The 27,608-nt window shown below is 34.3% G+C and overlaps 2 long non-coding RNA genes across 2 annotated transcripts; both read left to right on the forward strand.

The window, feature by feature from the left end:
- The first annotated feature begins 5,819 nt into the window (after positions 1 to 5,819).
- Positions 5,820 to 7,510, forward strand: LOC139852466 (uncharacterized). The gene is made up of 3 exons (XR_011761081.1): positions 5,820 to 5,933; positions 6,573 to 6,627; positions 7,469 to 7,510. It is a non-coding gene; the product is annotated as an uncharacterized lncRNA (long non-coding RNA).
- A 4,348-nt stretch (positions 7,511 to 11,858) lies between these two features.
- LOC139852958 (uncharacterized) lies at positions 11,859 to 13,549 on the forward strand. Its single transcript, XR_011761226.1, has 3 exons — positions 11,859 to 11,972; positions 12,612 to 12,666; positions 13,508 to 13,549. It is a non-coding gene; the product is annotated as an uncharacterized lncRNA (long non-coding RNA).
- Positions 13,550 to 27,608: the final 14,059 nt, after the last annotated feature.

Below are 27,608 nucleotides of genomic sequence, written 5' to 3' on the forward strand. Positions count from 1 at the left end.
TCATATGTTTAGAAGAAAAAACATTGAATGCTCGAGGTTACGCCTATGTAGCCATGGAAAACCAATTAAACCGACTATCTTATGGATGGGATAGATCATATAACTAAAAATACTATATCACAGGTAGGTCTGTACAGTTTTTTTTTCTTTTTATTTTTATTTTTAACCTTTAGATAATAAACGCTAATTTGTTCGCTATAAAGTATTAAATTGGTATTGAATAAAATTAGGTTTGGCGACCGAAATTATTGATATCATACAAAAATTTATTACATCACTGCGAAATTTAACGTTTATTCTTAAGGTATAAATATCTGTAATCAATCAACCCAAAATATTTCAAAAATTCGTCATGAGTTAAATTAGGTCATGGAACCGAAATTACTTTACCGAAAAGAGGGGCGCATATTTTTGATAATATTCGATTGATTAAAGTGGGATAAAAGCCAAAAAGATTTTTAATTTTATTTTTACCATGTCTTTAAAATTAATATATAAATCTTAAATTAATCAATATATTTAAAATTGTAAATATTTGAAAAATTAATATAAGTTTGGTGTGAATTTTTAATTTTTAAAAAATATGAATTTTTAATTTTATGCATTTTAAATTTTAAGTTTGGTATGAATTTTTAATATTAATTTTGAATTTTATGTATTTTTAATTGGTGTGAATTTAAAAACAAAAATTTACTTTATCTCATTAAGTTAAAAATATGATTTTTAAAATTAATCGTAAGTTGAAGACTAGGTCGTTGAACCGAAATTGCTTTACCCGAGGGAGGGACGAGAAATTTTATTATCATTATTTTTAATCTTATTGAATTAAAGTATGCCAAAAACATTAAAAAAAAATCAAAAATCAAAAATCTAAGCTTTTAAAACAATCGCTTAAAAAAGACAAATTTTAAAATTTTGTTGAAGGACGGACTAGGACATCGATCCGAAACGACCTCGTCCTAAATAACAAGGGAAACAAAATTTTAAAATTAATTACTTAATTATTTTAATTAGTATAAGATATATAAAAAAAAAATACAAACTCCGCGACTCGCGGAGGGACCAAAACTCAGAAAAAAATAAAAACGCAAAAACTGATCAGTTGAACATCCCCACACCACAAATACTGCGAAAAAACCCGAAAAAACCCGAAAAAACACTCCCAAATTCACAATTTTTGACCGTTAATCATCAAATCTTTTACTAAAATCATGTTGAGAAGGATGCTATCAAGGAATTACTTGTAAAGACCCGTCCTTATCCACCTGGACAAAGTCTTCATCATTTGGTCCCATTGCGAGGTACTGTCCTAAGTATGCCATGGAGGACTTCAAGTAATGTCTTTAAAATGAGCAAATGCACAGCGGAAGACTTAATTCGTACCTGAGAATAAACATGCTTAAAAGTGTCAACCAAAAGGTTGGTGAGTTCATAGGTTTATCAGAACAATCTTTTCAATATATTAATAGACCACAAGATTTCATATTCATAAACAATTTAATAAAAATATTCTAAGTTGTTGAGCACTTGATAACCATACTTAACATTTAATCAACGTCGCATATTCCCTTTATTTTGAAATCTCACTACACCGTACCAAGTGTAATCACCGAAACGAAGTACTGTGCAACCGTTGAATACTGGTCGTCCAGTCCGGTTGGGGTTGTCAGACCCGATAGATCTATCAACAGGATTCGCGTTTACAATACCCATGTAAATAGTAGTTACCAAGCTACAGGGAAATATGCCAGTGGTACAACTCAACGTAGAATATATTTTTAAGTACTTGTGTCTATTTTGTAAACATTTATAAAAGCAGCGCATGTATTCTCAGCCCAAAAATATATATTGCAAAAGCAATTAAAAAGGGAGCAAATGAAACTCACCATACTGTATTTTGTAGTAAAAATACATATGACGCCATTTAATAAATGTAGGGTTGACCTCGGATTTACAAACCTATATCAAGTATATATATCAACACATATATTTATAATCGAACAAATTTATATATTATTAGTGATTCAATTGTTATTTTAATTATGTGTTTCATTAATAACCTATTTAGTTACATTTATTAATATTTATTATAAAGGTATTAATATAGTTATGTTATATGTAGTGAATATAGTTTTATATAACTAATAGTTATTTGATAAAATAATATTGATAATAATAATAAATATAAAGTTATTTTATTTTACAATAATAATAAAAAAAATAATAATAATATTATTGTCAAAATAATAGTAATTAAAATGATGATACTTATGATAATACTAAAAAAATAAAAAATATAATGATAATATTATTAATAATAATAACAATAAAATTATATCTATTGATAATAATAATAACAATGATAAAAATAATAATAATGATACTTTCGATGATACTTTTAATTAAAATGATAATTTTAATTATAATGATAACTTTAATAATAATGTTATTTTTAATAATAATAATAATAATAATAATAATAATAATAATAATAATAATAATAATAATAATAATAATAATAATAATAATAATAATAATATTAATAAAAATAATAATAATAATAATAATAATAATAATAGTAATAATTATAACCACCTTTCAAGAAAAGTTCCAAAAATAGTTGCTTATGCCCGACCTCGAACCCAAGACCTCTTGCTAACCAATAACACCCATAAATCATTCCCCTACTCCCCTATTACTGTTTTAAATCTCGAATTTAATTCTATTTAACCTGATTCACGTGTCCTTCTTCTTTTTCTCCTAAACCAAATCGACATCATTATGTGACCATTATCATTATATTATGATCATACCATAACATCATCTTTTATCATGATCATAATCATTATCATCTTCTTTTAACGTATTATAAACTAACCCTAATTATCATTATATTCATCATCATCAACTAATCCAATCATCATCTTAATCGAACATTCATATAATTCTTGATCATCATGATATACCACACTCATTATCATTGCTCGTTGGTCATCATCATCTTCATCAATCTCGTGGGTCAGTAACCGAATTGGAAACAAAAGGAGGGACAGGAAAAAAAATAAATTAACACGCAACATACGAGGAAAAATACGTTTTCCTTTGAGAACTCTTGAACCCAAGGTCCAATACTTGAAACCCAACAAATAAGGTCTAAATTCTTGATTAAATGGAACCACTAACGGCCCAAAAGTAAATCGGCCCAAGTTATAACCAAGTTACCGTCCCCAATTGGAAAACATCTGCAAGTATAAAATATTGATTTATTTGCAAGTGGATGTTTGATTTATTAGTTGTAGGCCATGCTCCTTCTACTTTTATGAAAATCGACAGAATCAATTATTATTATTGTTTAATGTGTTTGAGTTGGGTAATTGAGGGTGGGTATGAGGTACGGCATTCGAAAAATATAAAGTAAAGGTGGCTAGTTGTGGGTTGGTTCGAAAGAAAGAAACAGAAAGCATATTATAAGGTTTCAAGTGAAGGTTTTGCATTAAGTGGTGAAATTGGTGATGAACCGAAATAGAAACATAGAACGATAGTTATGGGTTTGAACAAGAGAAAGAAGAAAGGAAGAAAATATTAGATAATATTGATCAATGTTTAAATGTGGGTTTTAAATGGGTGGTTCGTAGGGTGGATTATGGCTGTAAAGACAGAAGCATAAAGGTGTAACAGCAATATCATTTGGTGGTGTTGGTCTCGACAGAAACACAACTAGACAAGTGGTTCTCGTTGGTGGTCGTATGGTGTCTATGGTGGTGAAGATTTATGGTTGCTCGAGCATGTGTAAAAAGAAAAGAACAAGGAAGATGGCGATAGTGGTTGTGATGGTTCCTTGATAGAAACTGAAGAAACAGAAGCATAAATTCCAAATGGGTGTGTGTTTGTGTTGGTTGTTCATAGTGTTTTACGAAGGTGAAGGAGATAGACGGTTGATATTAGAACCGGTGGCGAGTTTGGAGATTATCACATAGAAGGAGAAGGAAGAAACATGGATAGGAAATGGGTGTTGTGTAGGATGCAGGAAGGAAAAGAAAACAGAAAATGTAAAATGGGTTGTTGATAACGATGATGGAAGAATCAACAACATGAGAATGATTATATAATAAAAATGTATTGACATCGAGTCACAAGTAAACAGAAATACAGAAAAGAACAAATAGAAAAAAAAAATTCTGATGTGATTCCATAGGCGTAATTATTTTAATTTTATATATTATCAATTATTATTAATAATTAATAAATATAACTATATTAATATTAATAATTCTACAATATTGTTATTAATAATAAAAATAATAATACTGTTATAATAATGATAATATTTAAGACAACGATAATAATTAATAATAATAAAGATATTTATAATAATAATATTAGTGGTAAAGATAATAATAATAATTTTTAAGAATAACAATATGATAACTATAATAATAACAATAATAAATAATAATAATTTTTAAATTTCAACTATCTTATAATTTTAATCATTCTTATAATGATATTTATAATTATATCAATAATAATAATAATAATAATCCTAATACCGATATTAACATAAAAAAATTTTAGTGTTAATATAGTGACTATATTTTATCTTGAAATTTCATGTATTAATATCACCACTTTTATTCATGCACTATTATATAATACATATATTGAATATTTATCATTTATGCATTTTAATATCAGGTTTTATTATATAACTATATATATATATATATATATATATATATATATATATACAAATAGTTGTTCGTGAATCGTCGAGAACAGTCGAAGGTCAATTGAATATATGAAACAGTTCACAATTTTTGAGACTCAACCTAACAGACTTTGCTTATCATGTTAAAGATATTAAATCGTACCGAGAGTTTGATTTAAAATTAGTCGAAATTTTCCGGGTCGTGACAGTACCTACCCGTTAAAGAAATTTCGTCCCGAAATTTGATCGAGGTCGTCATGGCTACCAATAAGAATATTTTCCTGACGAATATGAGCTGATAAATAGAGTTTTATTACTGTTGAGTAATATGGATAAGACCATTCGATTACTCGAAGAGTACGAGTGAAGCTATCACTAAATAGTGAAATGAAAAATGTAAGTTTCGTCATAACTTTTGACGTGGTAACGGTTGAATTCTGGAATTCTAGAGATTTAGGGAAAATCTTCGAAATCTAGAAGATTTGATTTTTTTCGGAGAATAAGGAAATTGAGATCTCTGTAATTAAATGCGGAAATCTGTCTTGATTTCTTTGTTATTTTCACTATAAATGGACTTCTTTCGTTCCATTATTTTCACCACTTCAATTCTTTCTTCTCGATCCATACTTTCAAACGATTGTGAAAATGCTTAATCCAGTTCTGATCGTTGTCCTCATCCTTACTATCGCAACATTCATTCTCCTTTTTCAAATTCCACCAGAGGAATCTACTTTCTTCTACTTCGCCTTTGGGGTTATATTGTTTTTAATTCTCCCGTGTCTTTATGTTACGATAAACATTGACATACTGTAAGACCCAAATATTTATCTTGCATACTCGTGTACTTATAACATTCGAGATTGGGTTTCGTTGGCTATTTATATAAAGTTTAAATGAAAAAGAATCTGTTTCAGAGAGGTCGCGCGCCGCGCGGGGTAGGGGCGCGCCGCGCCGTTTGCTGCTGACAGAATCCCTTGTTTTTAATTGGCTTAAATGAAGGGCAAATGGGTAATTTCACTTGAGGCCGGATTTGTGAGGCTTATGAGCTAGTTTGGATCAGTTTTGGATCCCATTCACATCCACTCATCATCTTCATCCATTTTTAGAGAGGGAGTAAGAGTTTAGAGAGAGATTGGAGGTTTTGGTGAGGAAGAAGCTCGAATCGTGCAAAGTCTCGGGTTTTAAAGTTGTTCCTTTCGTTCTCGGCTACACGGTGATAGTATTGGTAAGCTCAAACTCCGAATTTCAATTATCTAATTTGATATTCAAGTTAGGGTTTTGAGTTAATTAGTTGTAAAACCCTTTTATGTGATGAAATGGGTTTAGTGAAGCTAGTAATCGGGTTGTTGTTAATTGTTGGTGGATTTTGGGTTTGGTGAACTAATTGGCCATGTTTAGAACTTTAATTTGAGTTTAATCACTTAAGTTAGTGATTATGGAAGTGTTGAAACCCATTTAGGGTATTTGGTTGACTAACTTTGACTTTGGGTCAAATTAGGGTTTCGTGGTGATTATGACCCAATTGGCGATTTAATGAAGTTTATAAACTTAAAATGGATTAAGTTGAAGTATAAAACCGAGTTAAATGTGTTTTGGTGTCAAAACTTGCAAAGAATGAGATTTTGACCTTTATGGGTCAAAATTAGGGTTTAAGTGTCAAAATGGGTATGACACGTGTTTAACACTTGTGTTCGGGTTTAATTGGCATATTAGGACCATTCTCACTTGTGTTAGTGACTATTGGTTAGTTTGGGCACGGTTTGTGCTTGGAAGTGCATTTGGGTCGAAATTGAACTTAGTGACGAATTGGGTTGATTTGTAAATCCACTCTAAGTGTATTGTTGTAATTGTGATAATGGAATAGGTATTTTCCATTGGCGAGTTGCGGATTACTTGGAAGCTTTCTTCAAGACTTCAAGGTGAGTGATATTATCCTATGTACATATGTATGTGTAGGATGGGTGCGGGTCGGGTGAAGTGAATCTCGGCTATAGAGCTCACTTCACGTGTAGGTGGACTTGATGGACTTTTGTATAAGTCCAATTGGCACGGTTGTGCGTTTTTGGTTGACCATCTTTGGCGAAGTACACGTTCGTGTGTACATTATCACACGTGATTGTGATTTGGATGTTGTGGCCCCGATGTGGTGGATTATATAATCCCGTGACCGTGGGTTTGAGTTGGAGAAGTGAATCGCGTGTGGTTTCGGATTCACGATGACGCGTGTAGTTTCGGTCATCTTATCGAATGAATCTCGTGTAGTTCGGATTCATGGTGACTCGTGTAGTTCGGTCATCTTATTGAGGTAGTAATCTCGTGTGGTTTCGGATTACTAAGGCTCGTGTAGTTCGGCCAACCTCGATGTTGTGAAGATAGTAATCTCGTGTGGTTTCGGATTACTAAGGCTCGTGTAGTTCGGCCAATCTTCATTGTGGTATTTGGTTCTCGGTATTGGGTTAAGGTGTTAACCTTGTTCGTTTATATTGTTATATATTAATGTATTGTTGTGTTGTAGCTAACCCTCCGGGTGTAGCTATTTGGCGTTGTTCACATCGTCGTTGGTGAACTTATATTGTTATTGTATCTTTAGCTCGTTGCTTAGAGATCGTACGGTATGCTTAGTGTAGTGCCTTATATGGATGCCTCGGTATGCGGTATTTGTTATTTTGTGGCGTGTCCATTTTATACATATATATGTATGTAGTATATTATCATTCACTAAGCATTAGCTTACCCTCTCGTTGTTGACTCTTTTTATAGATTGCATGCGGATGGTGGCTCGGGTAAGCGCGAGGATTAGAGGGCTTGCATAGTTTGCGTAGAAGGCTTGCTTTTGGATTTATTAGGATTGGGTAGCGTGTCCCCAATCGCCATGCTCGGCTTTGTTTTGTATTAAAAGTCTTATGGTCGAAAATTGTATTTTGGTACTTAAGGGGTAATTTGGGTCAATGTGGGCCCCGCTTCATAAATTTGATTTTATTAATTAAACGTGCTAGTTTTTCATATATGAAGTCATGGTTAAAAGCGTTTGAGCTAAATGTGTCGGGAACTAGTCAAACATTTTCATTAAATTGACTTCCGGGGACAGCGGGCTGTCCAGGTGGTTTGGCGCGCCGCGCGGCCACCTGGCGCGCCGCGCAGATGACCTGCACCAGAAAATTTTTTTTTGTTTGAAATTTCGTCGAGTTTGGTCGGTTACGGTTTGGGTTGTTACAAGTGGTATCAGAGCATGGTCTAAGGGATTTAGGTGACTTGAGATAGGTGCCTAGACTTAGACTTGTGTGTGCTTAAATTGTTGCGGGACTTGTAGGATTACGGGTCGGAATGGGTTGGTTAGTGCCTTGGCTATAGGTTGACTAACGTTTATATTAGTAATGCGGATATTATTAATATGTTGTTGTGTTGTGATAATAATTCTCGCGTGTGTTTGTACCGCGTAGAATTTTGGTTGTGTTTGTGTATATCATCGAGCGAGACGGTCGTTGTACTAACGAGTCGATGCGGCATGTGTGCGTAATAAGAACTTGCAAACCTTATTACGGGTGCAAATCGTGTCTAACAAGTGATGTACGATGAGTGTTTAGCAAGATGGGGCTGTGTCGTGCGTACGGTTTTACACGTTCGTGGACTAATCGTTTTGCATTCTTTAGAATGGCGACGCGAAACGAGATCGAGACGAATGACGAGGAGTTTAATACTAGAGTTGCGGCCGCCGTTGCGGAGCAAATGGGTGCGTTAGAAGAAAGAATGGAAAGGAGGTATTCCGAACTTCAAAGTAGTGGTGAAATGGAGCGTTATCTTAAGAGCTTCATGAGGACTAAACCCCCGATGTATGACGGGAAACCGGATCCTTTGATAAGCACAACTTGGATTTCGGACGTCGAAGGGTGTTTTCGTACTATTGATTGCCCTCCCGAGAGGAAGACGAGACTCGCTACGAGTTTGTTGCGGGGTAGGGCAAGGGATTGGTTGGATGGTAAGATTGATCTTGTCGGTGGTGAGACGTTTATGGCCTTATCATGGGACGAGTTTAAGGAAGAATTCTTTGAGGAGTTCCGGACTTCGGCCGATTTGTGGGAATTGCGTAATGAGTTGCGAAATTTGCGACAAGGATCTATGGATTTGAGTACTCTTAAGACGACCTTTATGGCGAAGGCTCGTTTTTGTCCGGAGTATTTGGGGAATGATCGTTTGTTAATGGGGGATTTCTATCGGACCTTGAATGATGACTTGAAGGGTAAGATTAGTCGGGGTCAAGCGAAATCGTTTTCGGAATTATTCGACTTGGCTAGAGGTTTCGAGTCGTATTCACGATCGAAGAGGGGTGAATCTTCAAGTGAGAGAAGAGTTGTTTCTTATGGTGCTCCGAGTAAGAGGACTAAGGGTCCGAGTGTGAGCACGGGTGGTACGCGAACGGGTATATCGGATTCTAGTACGGCTAGATGTTACAATTGTGGCGTAAGGGGTCACAAGTCTTGGGAATGTTCGGTACCAAAGGGTGGTAGTATGGTGTGCTTCAATTGCCAAAAGGAAGGACATCGTAAGTCGGAATGTCCCAAGTTAGCGGGGACGGGTGCGGCCAGGAGACGTTAAGGTACGTTTAATTTTGATAAATATGTCTTTTGATTATTTATTAAATGCCGTTTGAGTTTGAGCTGCGTGCCTTTGTTGTGCATGTTATGCTACGGGTGACGTTCCTAATGGAAGTACCCTGTGTTGATGTTTGATTGACGGGCGAAGGGCATAAGACTTGGCGTAACCAAGCATTCCTTAGTATTTGGGAAACGTTCCTACCAAGCCACGGAAATGGTTTTGGTGTTTGGTGGTTAAGCGCGTGTTCGCTTTGATGTTGAAGTGACGAATCATGAGGTTCGTCGGTTGGTTGGAACCCTTGAGATCGAGTGTTTTAAATCTCGATGGGTGTTGGTAATGGAGTCTTTATGACGCGACATTAGGTGCCTCTTTTATACCTACTAGCGTGGTGTTCGACTCCGATTGTGTTGCGGTACACTTTTCGTTCAAAGTGTTTAAGGGTTGGTTAAAATCCTTCGTGTGCTCAAGGTTGGAGCAAGATGTGGTAATGGGTCGTGCGAACCCAATTATTGGTAAAGTCTACCTTTGGTAGCATTGTACGAGTGTACGAGATGCGGTTATGGAACGTAATTCTAAGTGGGGGAGTTACACTCCCGCACGAGGAAGTTTTAGTGTGAGATTTCGGATGATGCTATTGGTAGATCCGGAAAATGTTGTCGAGACCTGGTTGGGTCGATTTGTGATAGAGTACAATTTCGGATAAATTGTACTTATGGTTTGGATTTGAATCATCACCGAGGTGGTAACGTGGTAAATCTCATTGAGAGATAATGGACGTGTTTGACGAGCAAGGTGAAATCCTCCGGTTAAGGGAGGTGTGTGTCGGGTTCTCTTGTGGAGAATTATTGTTTGGTACCTATGTTTGGTATAGGTGGTTCTTGCTTGATTATGGATGGTTAGTGTTCCGCTAGGGTTCACTATAGTGTAGCAGAGCGCGATGTTGCATTACTCGTTGTTTGAGGCCGAAAGTGCGTATGTGATCGATGAAGCATGATCTTCGGGTCCGCTGACTTCATCGTGGTGTTGATGATTAATGAAGCATGATCTTTAGGGTCCGCTGACTTCATTATGGTATGGTTGATCGGTGGAGCATGATCTTCGGGTCCGCTGACTTCATCGTGGTGTTGAGATCGGTGAAGCATGATCTTCGGGTCCGCTGACTTCATCCGGTGTTGAGATTGGTGAAGCATGATCTTCGGGTCCGCTGACTTCATCATGGTTGTGAATCGCGTGTGGTTTTGGATTCACGATGACGCGTGTAGTTCGGTCATCTTATTGGAATGAATCTCGTGTAGTTCGGATTCATGGTGACTCGTGTAGTTCGGTCATCTTATTGAGGTAGTAATCTCGTGTGGTTTCGGATTACTAAGGCTCGTGTAGTTCGGCCAACCTCGATGTTGTGGAAGTGAATCTCGTGTAGTTCGGATTCACAAATGACTCGTGTAGTTCGGTCATTCCTCCGGGATAGTGACTCTCGTGTAGTTCGGATTCACTATGGCGCGTGTAGTTCGGCCATTCCCGATTGTTGTTGTGGTGAAGGTAGTGAGTCGCGTGTAGTTCGGATTCACTAAGGCGCGTGTGTTTTCGGCCAGCCTTCGTATGTTGTGTGATCCGTCGGTTGTTTTATACACCGATGGTGGGGTCGTAAGGACCGGGATGTTTGATCTATCGGTTGTTTGATACACCGATGGTGGGGTCGTGAGGACCATGTTGTGTGATTAGTGATGCGATAGCCGTGTTTCGCTCACATGTTGTTACGGGTGTGACTAGAGTCGATTTTGTACACCTTTGGATTTAGCGTTGCCATAGTCGGTTGGGCGCTATCGGTTCTAGCCGTTGGATTATATGTTACGGTAGTTGCGTATTGGTCGTATTGCGCACTACAAAGGATGTATTGTGATTGGTGCTATCCGTAAGGATTCGTTTGGATCGGTCTTCATCGGTTCGGGTTGTTGACCTTAGGTTGGGACTTGGGTGCTTTTAGCGTTGTACTCGGTAATAGTACGCTAAGGGATTTATATCTCGGTACGAGATTGGTTGAGTTTTCCCGATGTTAGGGAAGGAGCATGGTTTTAGTGCTCGGATTGTGGATTTGAGAAAATCGCGGATGACGATTTTAGTGTTAAAGGTGCTTCAATGAGAATAGTTGCCTAGGAAAGTCGGGTTGGAACTTATGTTTAGGACCGTAAGTGGGGTCCGTTTGGTTAAGTGACGAGGATCACGAGGACGTGATCGAGTTTAAGTGGGGGAGAGTTGTAAGACCCAAATATTTATCTTGCATACTCGTGTACTTATAACATTCGAGATTGGGTTTCGTTGGCTATTTATATAAAGTTTAAATGAAAAAGAATCTGTTTCAGAGAGGTCGCGCGCCGCGCGGGGTAGGGGCGCGCCGCGCCGTTTGCTGCTGACAGAATCCCTTGTTTTTAATTGGCTTAAATGAAGGGCAAATGGGTAATTTCACTTGAGGCCGGATTTGTGAGGCTTATGAGCTAGTTTGGATCAGTTTTGGATCCCATTCACATCCACTCATCATCTTCATCCATTTTTAGAGAGGGAGTAAGAGTTTAGAGAGAGATTGGAGGTTTTGGTGAGGAAGAAGCTCGAATCGTGCAAAGTCTCGGGTTTTAAAGTTGTTCCTTTCGTTCTCGGCTACACGGTGATAGTATTGGTAAGCTCAAACTCCGAATTTCAATTATCTAATTTGATATTCAAGTTAGGGTTTTGAGTTAATTAGTTGTAAAACCCTTTTATGTGATGAAATGGGTTTAGTGAAGCTAGTAATCGGGTTGTTGTTAATTGTTGGTGGATTTTGGGTTTGGTGAACTAATTGTCCATGTTTAGAACTTTAATTTGAGTTTAATCACTTAAGTTAGTGATTATGGAAGTGTTGAAACCCATTTAGGGTATTTGGTTGACTAACTTTGACTTTGGGTCAAATTAGGGTTTCGTGGTGATTATGACCCAATTGGCGATTTAATGAAGTTTATAAACTTAAAATGGATTAAGTTGAAGTATAAAACCGAGTTAAATGTGTTTTGGTGTCAAAACTTGCAAAGAATGAGATTTTGACCTTTATGGGTCAAAATTAGGGTTTAAGTGTCAAAATGGGTATGACACGTGTTTAACACTTGTGTTCGGGTTTAATTGGCATATTAGGACCATTCTCACTTGTGTTAGTGACTATTGGTTAGTTTGGGCACGGTTTGTGCTTGGAAGTGCATTTGGGTCGAAATTGAACTTAGTGACGAATTGGGTTGATTTGTAAATCCACTCTAAGTGTATTGTTGTAATTGTGATAATGGAATAGGTATTTTCCATTGGCGAGTTGCGGATTACTTGGAAGCTTTCTTCAAGACTTCAAGGTGAGTGATATTATCCTATGTACATATGTATGTGTAGGATGGGTGCGGGTCGGGTGAAGTGAATCTCGGCTATAGAGCTCACTTCACGTGTAGGTGGACTTGATGGACTTTTGTATAAGTCCAATTGGCACGGTTGTGCGTTTTTGGTTGACCATCTTTGGCGAAGTACACGTTCGTGTGTACATTATCACACGTGATTGTGATTTGGATGTTGTGGCCCCGATGTGGTGGATTATATAATCCCGTGACCGTGGGTTTGAGTTGGAGAAGTGAATCGCGTGTGGTTTCGGATTCACGATGACGCGTGTAGTTTCGGTCATCTTATCGAATGAATCTCGTGTAGTTCGGATTCATGGTGACTCGTGTAGTTCGGTCATCTTATTGAGGTAGTAATCTCGTGTGGTTTCGGATTACTAAGGCTCGTGTAGTTCGGCCAACCTCGATGTTGTGAAGATAGTAATCTCGTGTGGTTTCGGATTACTAAGGCTCGTGTAGTTCGGCCAATCTTCATTGTGGTATTTGGTTCTCGGTATTGGGTTAAGGTGTTAACCTTGTTCGTTTATATTGTTATATATTAATGTATTGTTGTGTTGTAGCTAACCCTCCGGGTGTAGCTATTTGGCGTTGTTCACATCGTCGTTGGTGAACTTATATTGTTATTGTATCTTTAGCTCGTTGCTTAGAGATCGTACGGTATGCTTAGTGTAGTGCCTTATATGGATGCCTCGGTATGCGGTATTTGTTATTTTGTGGCGTGTCCATTTTATACATATATATGTATGTAGTATATTATCATTCACTAAGCATTAGCTTACCCTCTCGTTGTTGACTCTTTTTATAGATTGCATGCGGATGGTGGCTCGGGTAAGCGCGAGGATTAGAGGGCTTGCATAGTTTGCGTAGAAGGCTTGCTTTTGGATTTATTAGGATTGGGTAGCGTGTCCCCAATCGCCATGCTCGGCTTTGTTTTGTATTAAAAGTCTTATGGTCGAAAATTGTATTTTGGTACTTAAGGGGTAATTTGGGTCAATGTGGGCCCCGCTTCATAAATTTGATTTTATTAATTAAACGTGCTAGTTTTTCATATATGAAGTCATGGTTAAAAGCGTTTGAGCTAAATGTGTCGGGAACTAGTCAAACATTTTCATTAAATTGACTTCCGGGGACAGCGGGCTGTCCAGGTGGTTTGGCGCGCCGCGCGGCCACCTGGCGCGCCGCGCAGATGACCTGCACCAGAAAATTTTTTTTTGTTTGAAATTTCGTCGAGTTTGGTCGGTTACGGTTTGGGTTGTTACACATACACGGTTTGTAATTTATGTGTTGTTATCGGGCTTTATATTCTCCCTTATATTTCGAAGCTCTATGCTTTTGTTTTCTCTTCCCGACTTCAAGTCAAGCGAATAATGGTCCAGAATTCGTAAATATAGAAGTTCGAATGATTATAATGTTCTAGGCAAGAAGGAATGTGATAGCTCAATTTGATTTCCAAACTTATCAAAATCACTAAGGATAGAACTATCAAGAATATGCTTTCTTGATATGTTCAGAAGTTAAGCAGAATGACAGAATTATGCAACATGGCACATGATGACATTATGATCTGTGAATCATCACGTTCCATTAGAAACTCAGCATGACTTACTGTAATATAATCACGTTGGCCAAGCGTCATTATATTATACTAACCCATGCTTCAATTCCCAACACTTCTCCACTATTCATTCATAGTTTATACTTAGATTTTACAGTAGTTTCTAATATAATGGAATACAGATAGCACGGCAAGGTATATAATTTCGGACGAGAATATTTATGAAAATATCTTCAGAAATATCGAAGATATTTATGATGATATTTTGGAATTTCTAATTTCGAAGGTTGATGAAGAAAAATTTTCCGTAAGATTTTAACATGACCTCGGAGTAAGATATTCTCTAAAGATTTCATCGGATCCCGAATTACCTGGATTCTTTGAATATAGGGTTTGGTCCTTGTATTTGTCCTTGGTCTCCTTCGTGATTAGCTCAATCCGTTTTTCAGTACCAAATTTTCTATCGAGCGTTCCATTCTTTGTTATCAAATTTTGGCCATTAAGGCAATCTACAACATGCTACTTCGTCAGCATTTTCAAATTTCACGGATCTGGATCATCGGTTATCAAACCGAGGGTCTTCAAGAATATCGAAGAGTTTGAACGGAGATGGTAATTGTCAAGATACAAAAGATTGTTTAAGATGAAATCAAGTGGCAAACTTGAAGAATTATTTAGTTTCATATGTTATAATCAGTATTTTAATTCATTTTAATTGTCCAATATTATTTGCCCACAATCTATAGTCCACATTTAACAGTCCAATAGTTCGTACATAGTTTAATATATAACATTCGAATTAATTAATACGTATCGTGACCCGTGTACCGGTCTCAGTATTGATCACAACTCAAAATATATATATATTTTGGAATCAACCTCAACCCTGTATAGCTAACTCCGTCATTTGCATATAGAGTGTCTATGGTTGTTCCAAGATAAATATATAGATGGGTCAATATGATATGTCGAAACCTTGTATACGTGTCCCGTTATTTAAAGTGCGTAAAATAAATACAGAAATTAAATGACGATAAATAAAATTGCAAGAATGTAAATTGCGATAATTAAATTGCGATAAATAAAATGTAACCAGTTAGCTAGGAACAGTTAGCGTGGATTCTTAACAAAATTCTTTATAATTAATTTGTTTGTTTCTAACAAATTTTATTTCGTCCAATGTTTTCTTCATTATCCCACTTGTTGGATTCTGATAGATCAAAACCCAAATATGAAATTGAATGAAAATGGTTATTCTGCGGTGTACAGATTCATATATCGGTGAATGTAAACAGGGTAATAGATGATCATTGAATCAGATTTGAAGAATGTACAGTGTAACTTATTAATGTGAAATCTAAATATTCCTCGGGTATTACCTACCCGTTAAAATATTTTCACCATTAACAGTTTGTACAAAAGAATTTTTAATTACAACCTTTATGAAAATATATATACATATATATTTTCTTCAGATGTAATCATGGATTTAATGAGTTAATATGATATTAACTCATCTGATTTACCATTAGAACAAGAATATATAATCTCTAAAATATTAGAGGTTACATAATCACTATGTCGAACTAAGATAAATGATGTAGAACGTCATGTAGAACGATGATTATACTCGAGGTACAGAATGAAATGTCGAAGCTGGTGACGCGGATGTTGTTCTTGGTGGTACTAGTGCTGTTGATGCTGAGGCTGGTGATGTTACTGGTGTTGATGATACTGCTAGTGCTTGCAAATTGTGTACCGTGCTCTCTAAAGTTAACACTCGAGCTCGGAGTTCTTTAACTTCTTCTACTAACCCTGGTTGGTTATCAGTGTGAGGTAGAGGTCGGATATCTTCTCTAGTTCCGTTAATGGTAGCCTCAAGACGAAAAATTCTTGCAAAAAGGGTATAAACGGTGTTGCGAACAGGTTCGCCGGTGAGCGAGTCAAGCACTCCGACGTTAGGTGGTAAGTTCAGCTCGTGATATGGAGTACCTTCTTCATTTCTCCATAGGGTAAGTATTTCGCGAACCCATCCCCACTTTCTAAAGAAATCACGGTAGTTGATCGGTTGGTGCGCTCCCGTCACGCTATCTTCGGAGTCAGAAGAACTTGGTCGATTCGTAGAGGCCATCGTACGCGATCACAGAAAAGATTTTTGGTATGAAAAGCTTAGTGACAGCAAATGATAGTTGGATGGTATTCTCAATGCATAATATGCCTAGATATATATAGTACCAGGATCCCTTAAATTACGGAGAAATTTACGAAAGATATCAGGCAAAGTTTACCGTAATAGATACACTAAGATATAAATTTGTCTATACACTATCTATGCAATAAAGGCAGTAAGGCATGTCTAGACTTAGGAATGATTAGCAGGAAATTTTCCACTAGGAATGATATACAATACTTATAATATACAGCTATGGTCGAAGTCCAGACTCGCTAATGCATCCTAACAACTATCAGTTAGACACACTAATGCAAGACCTGGTTCGCTAGGACCAACGCTCTGATACCACCTGTAAAGACCCGTCCTTATCCACCTGGACAAAGTCTTCATCATTTGGTCCCATTGTGAGGTACTGTCCTAAGTATGCCATGGAGGACTTCAAGTAATGTCTTTAAAATGAGCAAATGCACAGCGGAAGACTTAATTCGTACCTGAGAATAAACATGCTTAAAAGTGTCAACCAAAAGGTTGGTGAGTTCATAGGTTTATCATAACAATCTTTTCAATATATTAATAGACCACAAGATTTCATATTCATAAACAATTTAATAAAAATATTCTAAGTTGTTGAGCACTTGATAACCATACTTAACATTTAATCAACGTCGCATATTCCCTTTATTATGAAATCTCACTACACCGTACCAAGTGTAATCACCGAAACGAAGTACTGTGCAACCGTTGAATACTGGTCGTCCAGTCCGGTTGGGGTTGTCAGACCCGATAGATCTATCAACAGGATTCGCGTTTACAATACCCATGTAAATAGTAGTTACCAAGCTACAGGGAAATATGCCAGTGGTACAACTCAACGTAGAATATATTTTTAAGTACTTGTGTCTATTTTGTAAACATTTATAAAAGCAGCGCATGTATTCTCAGCCCAAAAATATATATTGCAAAAGCAATTAAAAGGGAGCAAATGAAACTCACCATACTGTATTTTGTAGTAAAAATACATATGACGCCATTTAATAAATGTAGGGTTGACCTCGGATTTACAAACCTATATCAAGTATATATATCAACACATATATTTATAATCGAACAAATTTATATATTATTAGTGATTCAATTGTTATTTTAATTATGTGTTTCATTAATAACCTATTTAGTTACATTTATTAATATTTATTATAAAGGTATTAATATAGTTATGTTATATGTAGTGAATATAGTTTTATATAACTAATAGTTATTTGATAAAATAATATTGATAATAATAATAAATATAAAGTTATTTTATTTTACAATAATAATAAAAAAAAATAATAATAATATTATTGTCAAAATAATAGTAATTAAAATGATGATACTTATGATAATACTAAAAAAATAAAAAATATAATGATAATATTATTAATAATAATAACAATAAAATTATATCTATTGATAATAATAATAACAATGATAAAAATAATAATAATGATACTTTCGATGATACTTTTAATTAAAATGATAATTTTAATTATAATGATAACTTTAATAATAATGTTATTTTTAATAATAATAATAATAATAATAATAATAATAATAATAATAATAATAATAATAATAATAATAATAATAATAATAATAATAATAATAGTAATAATTATAACCACCTTTCAAGAAAAGTTCCAAAAATAGTTGCTTATGCCCGACCTCGAACCCAAGACCTCTTGCTAACCAATAACACCCATAAATCATTCCCCTACTCCCCTATTACTGTTTTAAATCTCGAATTTAATTCTATTTAACCTGATTCACGTGTCCTTCTTCTTTTTCTCCTAAACCAACTCGACATCATTATGTAACCATTATCATTATATTATGATCATACCATAACATCATCTTTTATCATGATCATAATCATTATCATCTTCTTTTAACGTATTATAAACTAACCCTAATTATCATTATATTCATCATCATCAACTAATCCAATCATCATCTTAATCGAACATTCATATAATTCTTGATCATCATGATATACCACACTCATTATCATTGCTCGTTGGTCATCATCATCTTCATCAATCTCGTGGGTCAGTAACCGAATTGGAAACAAAAGGAGGGACAGGAAAAAAAATAAATTAACACGCAACATACGAGGAAAAATACGTTTTCCTTTGAGAACTCTTGAACCCAAGGTCCAATACTTGAAACCCAACAAATAAGGTCTAAATTCTTGATTAAATGGAACCACTAACGGCCCAAAAGTAAATCGGCCCAAGTTATAACCAAGTTACCGTCCCCAATTGGAAAACATCTGCAAGTATAAAATATTGATTTATTTGCAAGTGGATGTTTGATTTATTAGTTGTAGGCCATGCTCCTTCTACTTTTACGAAAATCGACAGAATCAATTATTATTATTGTTTAATGTGTTTGAGTTGGGTAATTGAGGGTGGGTATGAGGTACGGCATTCGAAAAATATAAAGTAAAGGTGGCTAGTTGTGGGTTGGTTCGAAAGAAAGAAACAGAAAGCATATTATAAGGTTTCAAGTGAAGGTTTTGCATTAAGTGGTGAAATTGGTGATGAACCGAAATAGAAACATAGAACGATAGTTATGGGTTTGAACAAGAGAAAGAAGAAAGGAAGAAAATATTAGATAATATTGATCAATGTTTAAATGTGGGTTTTAAATGGGTGGTTCGTAGGGTGGATTATGGCTGTAAAGACAGAAGCATAAAGGTGTAACAGCAATATCATTTGGTGGTGTTGGTCTCGACAGAAACACAACTAGACAAGTGGTTCTCGTTGGTGGTCGTATGGTGTCTATGGTGGTGAAGATTTATGGTTGCTCGAGCATGTGTAAAAAGAAAAGAACAAGGAAGATGGCGATAGTGGTTGTGATGGTTCCTTGATAGAAACTGAAGAAACAGAAGCATAAATTCCAAATGGGTGTGTGTTTGTGTTGGTTGTTCATAGTGTTTTACGAAGGTGAAGGAGATAGACGGTTGATATTAGAACCGGTGGCGAGTTTGGAGATTATCACATAGAAGGAGAAGGAAGAAACATGGATAGGAAATGGGTGTTGTGTAGGATGCAGGAAGGAAAAGAAAACAGAAAATGTAAAATGGGTTGTTGATAACGATGATGGAAGAATCAACAACATGAGAATGATTATATAATAAAAATGTATTGACATCGAGTCACAAGTAAACAGAAATACAGAAAAGAACAAATAGAAAAAAAAATAATTCTGATGTGATTCCATAGGCGTAATTATTTTAATTTTATATATTATCAATTATTATTAATAATTAATAAATATAACTATATTAATATTAATAATTCTACAATATTGTTATTAATAATAAAAATAATAATACTGTTATAATAATGATAATATTTAAGACAACGATAATAATTAATAATAATAAAGATATTTATAATAATAATATTAGTGGTAAAGATAATAATAATAATTTTTAAGAATAACAATATGATAACTATAATAATAACAATAATAAATAATAATAATTTTTAAATTTCAACTATCTTATAATTTTAATCATTCTTATAATGATATTTATAATTATATCAATAATAATAATAATAATAATCCTAATACCGATATTAACATAAAAAAATTTTAGTGTTAATATAGTGACTATATTTTATCTTGAAATTTCATGTATTAATATCACCACTTTTATTCATGCACTATTATATAATACATATATTGAATATTTATCATTTATGCATTTTAATATCAGGTTTTATTATATAACTAAATATATATATATATATATATATATATATATATATATATATATATATATATATATATATTTACAAATAGTTGTTCGTGAATCGTCGAGAACAGTCGAAGGTCAATTGAATATATGAAACAGTTCACAATTTTTGAGACTCAACCTAACAGACTTTGCTTATCATGTTAAAGATATTAAATCGTACCGAGAGTTTGATTTAAAATTAGTCGAAATTTTCCGGGTCGTGACATTACTCAAGAAAAACGACTGAAAGGGGTGAATCTTCATCCCAAGCTCGCAATGCTCCTGCTGAGAATACGGAACAACAAGTGGTGGATAATTACTACAAACAAGAAATACCTCATCCAGTCATGACATTTTCTGATATGCACTTGGAAGATTTGCACCCGAACTTGAGATTTGACAGACGTTGGATAGATTATCCAAAATACCAACGGGGATTGCATACTCTTCATTCTAAAGCTGTTGAGGTACCTAGGGTCATAGAATGGGGACCATTAGAAGCTGTAGAATTGACCGGGCCAATTAGGGAATTACTTGCACAGAGGTATGGTAATTCTACTTTTAACGATTGGGTACGGTTATTCAACATGCGTAGACCTGTATATAAAGTATGGTGTGAAGAATTGTTGTATAGTATAGAATTAAATGATCGGGTAGGTTTAACCGATCGATCTTTTATTAGATTTTTGTTAGGAGGTTCGATGCGCCACATGTCTTTACTAGACATAGCTCAGGCTTTACGTATATATACGCCTGAGGAGCTCGCATCTGCCGATTGTAGAGGGTTGATACTAAATGGTAGAAAGATAGACAAAAATTTTGATACACATGGTGTATGGAGTCAAATGACTAGCCATCACCGATTTAAAGGGGGAAATTACTCTTATTTGGATATAGATAGAGCAGAGTTAAGAGTAATTCATAGGTTTTTAGCTAATTCGATTACACAAAGAGGTAAGAACAAGGAAAAGGTAAATGAACAGGATTTGTTTTACCACATGTGTATTCGAGACCCACAAAGCACTGTAAGTATACCTTATTGTGTGGGTTATTATTTATCAGCTATGGTTAGGGGGATGAGACCGCATAGCATTATAGGAGGTGGTATATTTATTACTTTGATTGCTGAATATCTCGGTGTGGATATAAGTCGAGGGGGATTATTAGTCGAAGAACCAGAACCCCGCGATACAATAGGTTTAAATTTATACCATGGTGCGAAAGTTTTGAAGAGGCGAAATAACGCCGCAGTACAATACCATGGTAGACATCCACAGGTTGAGAGAAACCAACAGCAAGGTAATGTAGGAGGGGAAAATGAAATGGCAGAAATGCAAAGGTTTATAGCTTCACAAGAGTATGAAAATGCTAGACATAGAGCATTTGAAGATTGGCAAGTTCATCAAAACCAAATCATAGCTTATTGCCAACATATAGGTAGAAACTATATTGCTACTCCATCGTCCATATTCCCTCCCTGGTCTATAGAGATTCAACCACCGTATCCTACGTATAACCCAGCCGAAGCATTTTATAGCACCTATGGTTATGCATGGAACCCCTACTGGTATCAGTATCATCCCTAGTCTACTTAGTTTTTTTTTTATTTTATAATTTGTAATGTTGATACATTTAATACTTATGTTAATATTGTAATAGTTTTTATTATTTTCTAAATTTTATTATTAGATTTTAATAATTTTTGAATGTGGGGTAATATACCAAACTTCAAAAATATGTATATATGTTTGCAGTTTATCTTATGTACACAACAGGGTAAAACAACGAATTTTCAAAGACTGGCATTAAGTTCAGCAAAATCAACTAATTTTGACGACAAGATGCAAAATATATGTGAAATAACAACAAGACGGAATGAACAAATGATGTGTACCATTTATCATTCAACACAAACACAAATATGTTTGGAAACTTTGGTAAAATTTAATCATTTTCACACAAATCACCCTCAATAATTTAAATTGTTACTGATTTCTTGCAAATGAGGGCATTGCAAGATCTTAAGTGTGGGAAGGGGTTAAATTCTTTCGGATTTTAAAATTTTTACTTTATACACTTGGTTACCATTAAAAATACTAGTAAAGCAGTAGTTGTATTAGAATCTAGTGCTCTCTGATAATAAAGAACAGCCCTAGTCTTATATACTGACTACCCAATTCTAGTAAAATTTTTCAAAATTTTTAACTAAATGAACTCAAAATCATGTTTATACATATTTATGAACGATAAAACTAGTTGTTAACACCGAAATTATTGTTACCTTGGAAAGGACATAAATTGAGAAACAAACCAAAATGTTAGAATTCATTTAAAATGGAATAGAGGACAATAAAAAGAAAAAGAAAAGCCAAGTGTGGGAAAAATTACCAAGTTATCTTAAACATATGTCACATATAACTGAAAATACTTTTGCTTTGAACTAAACTAAACTGTTTTACCCGATGAAAGAAAAGAAGAGATGGATCTACACGATGAATCAATTCCATCATTAAAAGGAAGTAAAGTCTTCCGAAAGAGACACGCGCTTCTTGATTTAGGTCAAGAAGTTGTCGTCCAGACCAGCTGTAGGTTGACGAAAAATCTAGAAAAGTCATCACTAAAATCAGCAGGAAATCCACGGACCTCAGCATCAAAAAGGGTCGCCAAGTGGTCAGATTTATCCTAACCATGAGAAGGATTTATCTCGTACAATGGGGGGGCACCATGCAAATTAGCTGGATAAGACTAATGAATCAAATCCCCAGAAAGGATAATCTCCTTAAAAGATCAAAAATCAGTTTTTAAGACTGATATTACTCAATCTTTGAGATTGACCTTAAAGATTGAGAATTCAAACTCATGGAATTCAATGATATCTAAACTCGAGCTTGAACGAGAAAATATTTTGATCAAAATTACAAACCGATTTGTTTTCTGAAAACCCATTTTTAATGCGTTCATTACCATTGAACGTAAAATCCTAGGAATTCACCTGGAATTCATTAGGTCACCTGAACTAAATCGGGTGTCAACCGTAAGAACGGTGGTTGCATAGCATGGTCAAAGACAGGACCTTGTGCCAGACCGGAAAATTATAAGGGTGAGCTTTACTATTGCTCCTACAAAGGATAGTAATTGCGTCCGACACGTTATAGACCATAATTAAAAGCATGTCAGGAGACATTGCCTTAACAGTTGCTTGTTCAACACTTTCCTTTACAACCGGACGGTAGTTTACCGAAAGGTAATATACGGAACAAGTAAACTGGACGTGTTGCTTTCCTAATACAAGGTTAGCAAGTGGGTGACGCAAAACTGGAAGTTTTGAGCTAAAATTTTCAAATCTGAAACCCACCAAACCCACAAAAATAATTTGCAAACACCGGTGAAGGGTTATTCCGGAAAACTTATCTAGGGTAAAAACTAGATTTAATTTTCAAAAGATCAAATGTTTTCATAAAGATCCAATTTCCTTAATGGATCTAAATTTTTATAGTCATGTGGGACTGTAAACCATATCGTTACTACCATTGTTTATACCGCCGTATAGAAATCACTGATGTACAAAGTGTGAAGGATAAAGAAGTGATTCTAGTATTTCAAGACTATATTGCTTGAGGACAAGCAACGCTCAAGTGTGGGAATATTTGATAATGCTAAAAACGAACATATATTTCATAGCATTATTCCCCAAGAAAGACAAGCTTTTAGTTGCAAATGTTCTATTTACAAGTGATATTCGTTTAAATATTAAAAGGTGAAGACAAAAGACAGATTCGACGAATTGAAGACGCAAACGACCAAAAAGCTCAAAAGTACAAAATACAATCAAAGAGGTTCCAATTATTGATAAGAAACGTCTCGAAATTACAAGAGTACAAGATTCAAAACGCAAAGTACAAGATATTAAATTGTACGCAAGGACGTTCGAAAATCCGGAACCGGGACCAGAGTCAACTCTCAACGTTCGACGCAACGGACTAAAAATTACAAGTCAACTATGCACATGAATATAATATAATATATAAATAATTCTTAAAAATTATATATATATTATATTAATATTTAAAATCGTCGGCAAACAAAGAGCCAAGGATGAATGAGCTGTAAAAATGAACTCCGCGACTTGCGGAGTTCGAAGGCCAAATGTACCGTGAGTCGCGGAGATTACCTGGACGAAAATTCCTATAAAAGCAAACGAATTCTGATCATTTTCAAGATCCAAATTCAATCTCTCTCTATATATGTATACGTAAATATATTTATATTTATATTTTAATTTTAATTTTAATTATAATTCTAATAATAAGGGTATGTTAGCAAATGTTTTAAAGGTGTAAGTCGAAATTCTGTCCGTGTAACGCTACGCAATTTTTAATCATTGTAAGTTATGTTCAACCTTTTTAATTTAATGTCTCGTAGCTAAGTTATTATTATGCTTATTTAATCCGAAGTAATCATGATGTTGGGCTAATTACAAAAATTGGGTAATTGGGCCTTGTACCATAACTGGGGTTTGAATAAAAGAACGACGCTTGTGGAAATTAGACTATGGGCTATTAATGGGTTTTGTATTAACTAAACAATACCTTGTTAATTTAATATACAAACTTATAATTCGACGTATTTATATATAATCACATACGCTTGACTGGGTACGGTGGGCGGGATATCTATAAATACCAATAATTATTCATTTTACCGGACACGGAACTGGATTAATAGTTAATAGACTTGTTGAAACAGGGGTGAATTACATTCAAGGGTAATTGGTGTAATTGTTAACAAAGTAGTAAAACTTTGGTTTACACGCAGTCGATAACCTGGTGTATTCATTAAACAAAGTATTAAAACCTTGTTACAATTCGAATCCCCAATTAGTTGGAATATTTGACTTCGGGAATAAGAATAATTTGACGAAGGCTTTCGCTCTTTATATTTATGACTGATGGACTATTATGGACAAATTCGTATGGACATATTAAATAATCCAGGACAAAGGACAATTAACCCATGGGCATAAAACTAAAATCAACACGTCAAACATCATGATTACGGAAGTTTAAATAAGCATAATTCTTTTATTTCATATTTAATTTCCTTTATTTTATATTTAATTGCACTTCTAACTATCGCATTTTATTTATTGTTATTGTATTTAATTGCACTTTAATTTTCGTACTTTTTAATTATCGCAAGTTTATTTTATCGCACTTTTATTTATCGCAATTTAATTATCGTTATTTACTTTACGCTTTAATTTAAGTCTTGTATTTATTTTTAATATATTACATTTGGTTTTAACTGCGACTAAAGTTTTAAAATCGACAAACCGGTCATTAAACGGTAAAAACCCCCCTTTATAATAATAATATTACTTATATATATATTTGTATTTTTATAAAAGTAAACTAATATAGCGTTAAGCTTTGTTTAAAGATTTTCCCTGTGGAACGAACCGGACTTACTAAAAACTACACTACTGTACGATTAGGTACACTGCCTATAAGTGTTGTAGCAAGGTTTAAGTATATTCATTCTATAAATAAATAAATATCTTGTGTAAAATTGTATCGTATTAATAGTATTTCCTGCTAAAATTTAATAGTATTTTATACCTCTTAGCTTTAACTATCAATAATATACAATACAAGTTGATTAAGTTATGGTTGGAATAGATTTGTTACCAATTTTCACGTAGCTAAAATGAGAAAAATTATCCAATCTTGTTTTACCCATAACTTCTTCATTTTAAATCCGTTTTGAGTGAATCAAATTGCTATGGTTTCATATTGAACTCTATTTTATGAATATAAACAGAAAAAGTATAGGTTTATAGTCGAAAAAATAAGTTACAAGTCGTTTTTGTAAAGGTAGTCATTTCAGTCGAAAGAACGACGTCTAGATGACCATTTTAGAAAACATACTTCCCCTTTGAGTTTAACCATAATTTTTGGATATAGTTTCATGTTCATAATAAAAATCATTTTCTCAGAATAACAACTTTTAAATCAAAGTTTATCATAGTTTTTAATTAACTAACCCAAAACAGCCCGCGGTGTTACTACGACGGCGTAAATCCGGTTTTACGGTGTTTTTCGTGTTTCTGGGTTTTAAATCATTAAGTTAGCATATCATATAGATATATAACATGTGTTTAGTTGATTTTAAAAGTCAAGTTAGAAGGATTAACTTTTAGTTGCGAACAAGTTTAGAATTAACTAAACTATGTTCTAGTGATTACAAGTTTAAACCTTCGAATAAGATAGCTTTATATGTATGAATCGAATGATGTTATGAACATCATTACTACCTCAAGTTCCTTGGATAAACCTACTGGAAATGAGAAAAATAGATCTAGCTTCAAAGGATCCTTGGATGGCTTGAAAGTTCTTGAAGCAGAATCATGACACGAAAACAATTTCAAGTAAGATTTCCACTCGAAATAAGATTGTTATAGTTATAGAAATTGAATTAAAGTTTGAATATGATTATTACCTTGTATTAGAAAGATAACCTACTATAAGTAACAAAGGTTTCTTGATCTTGGATGATTACTTGGAATGGATTTAGAAAACTTGGAAGTAAACTTGCAATCTTGGAAGTATTCTTGATTTTATGAAACTAGAACTTTTGGAATTTATGAAGAACACTTAGAACTTGAAGATAGAACTTGAGAGAGATTAATTAGATGAAGAAAATTGGAGAATGAAAGTGTTTGTAGGTGTTTTTGGTCGTTGGTGTATGGATTAGATATAAAGGATATGTAATTTTGTTTTCATGTAAATAAGTCATGAATGATTACTCATATTTTTGTAATTTTATGAGATATTTCATGCTAGTTACCAAATTATGGTTCCCACATGTGTTAGGTGACTCACATGGGCTGCTAAGAGCTGATCATTGGAGTGTATACACCAATAGTACATACATCTAAAAGCTGTGTATTGTACGAGTACGAATACGGGTGCATACGAGTAGAATTGTTGATGAAACTGAACGAGGATGTAATTGTAAGCATTTTTGTTAAGTAGAAGTATTTTGATAAGTGTCTTGAAGTCTTTCAAAAGTGTATGAATACATATTAAAACACTACATGTATATACATTTTAACTGAGTCATTAAGTCATCGTTAGTCGTTACATGTAAATGTTGTTTTAAAACCTTTAGGTTAACGATCTTGTTGAATGTTGTTAACCCATTGTTTATTATAACAAATGAGATGTTAAATTGTTATATTATCATGATATTATGATATATAATATATCTTAGTATGATGTATATACAGTTAAATGTCGTTACAACGATAATCGTTACATATATGTCTCGTTTCGAAATCATTAAGTTAGTAGTCTTATTTTTACATATGTATTTCATTGTTAATACACTTA

The sequence above is a fragment of the Rutidosis leptorrhynchoides genome, chromosome 6, assembly GCF_046630445.1.
Source record: "Rutidosis leptorrhynchoides isolate AG116_Rl617_1_P2 chromosome 6, CSIRO_AGI_Rlap_v1, whole genome shotgun sequence".
NCBI classification, from domain to species: domain Eukaryota; kingdom Viridiplantae; phylum Streptophyta; class Magnoliopsida; order Asterales; family Asteraceae; genus Rutidosis; species Rutidosis leptorrhynchoides.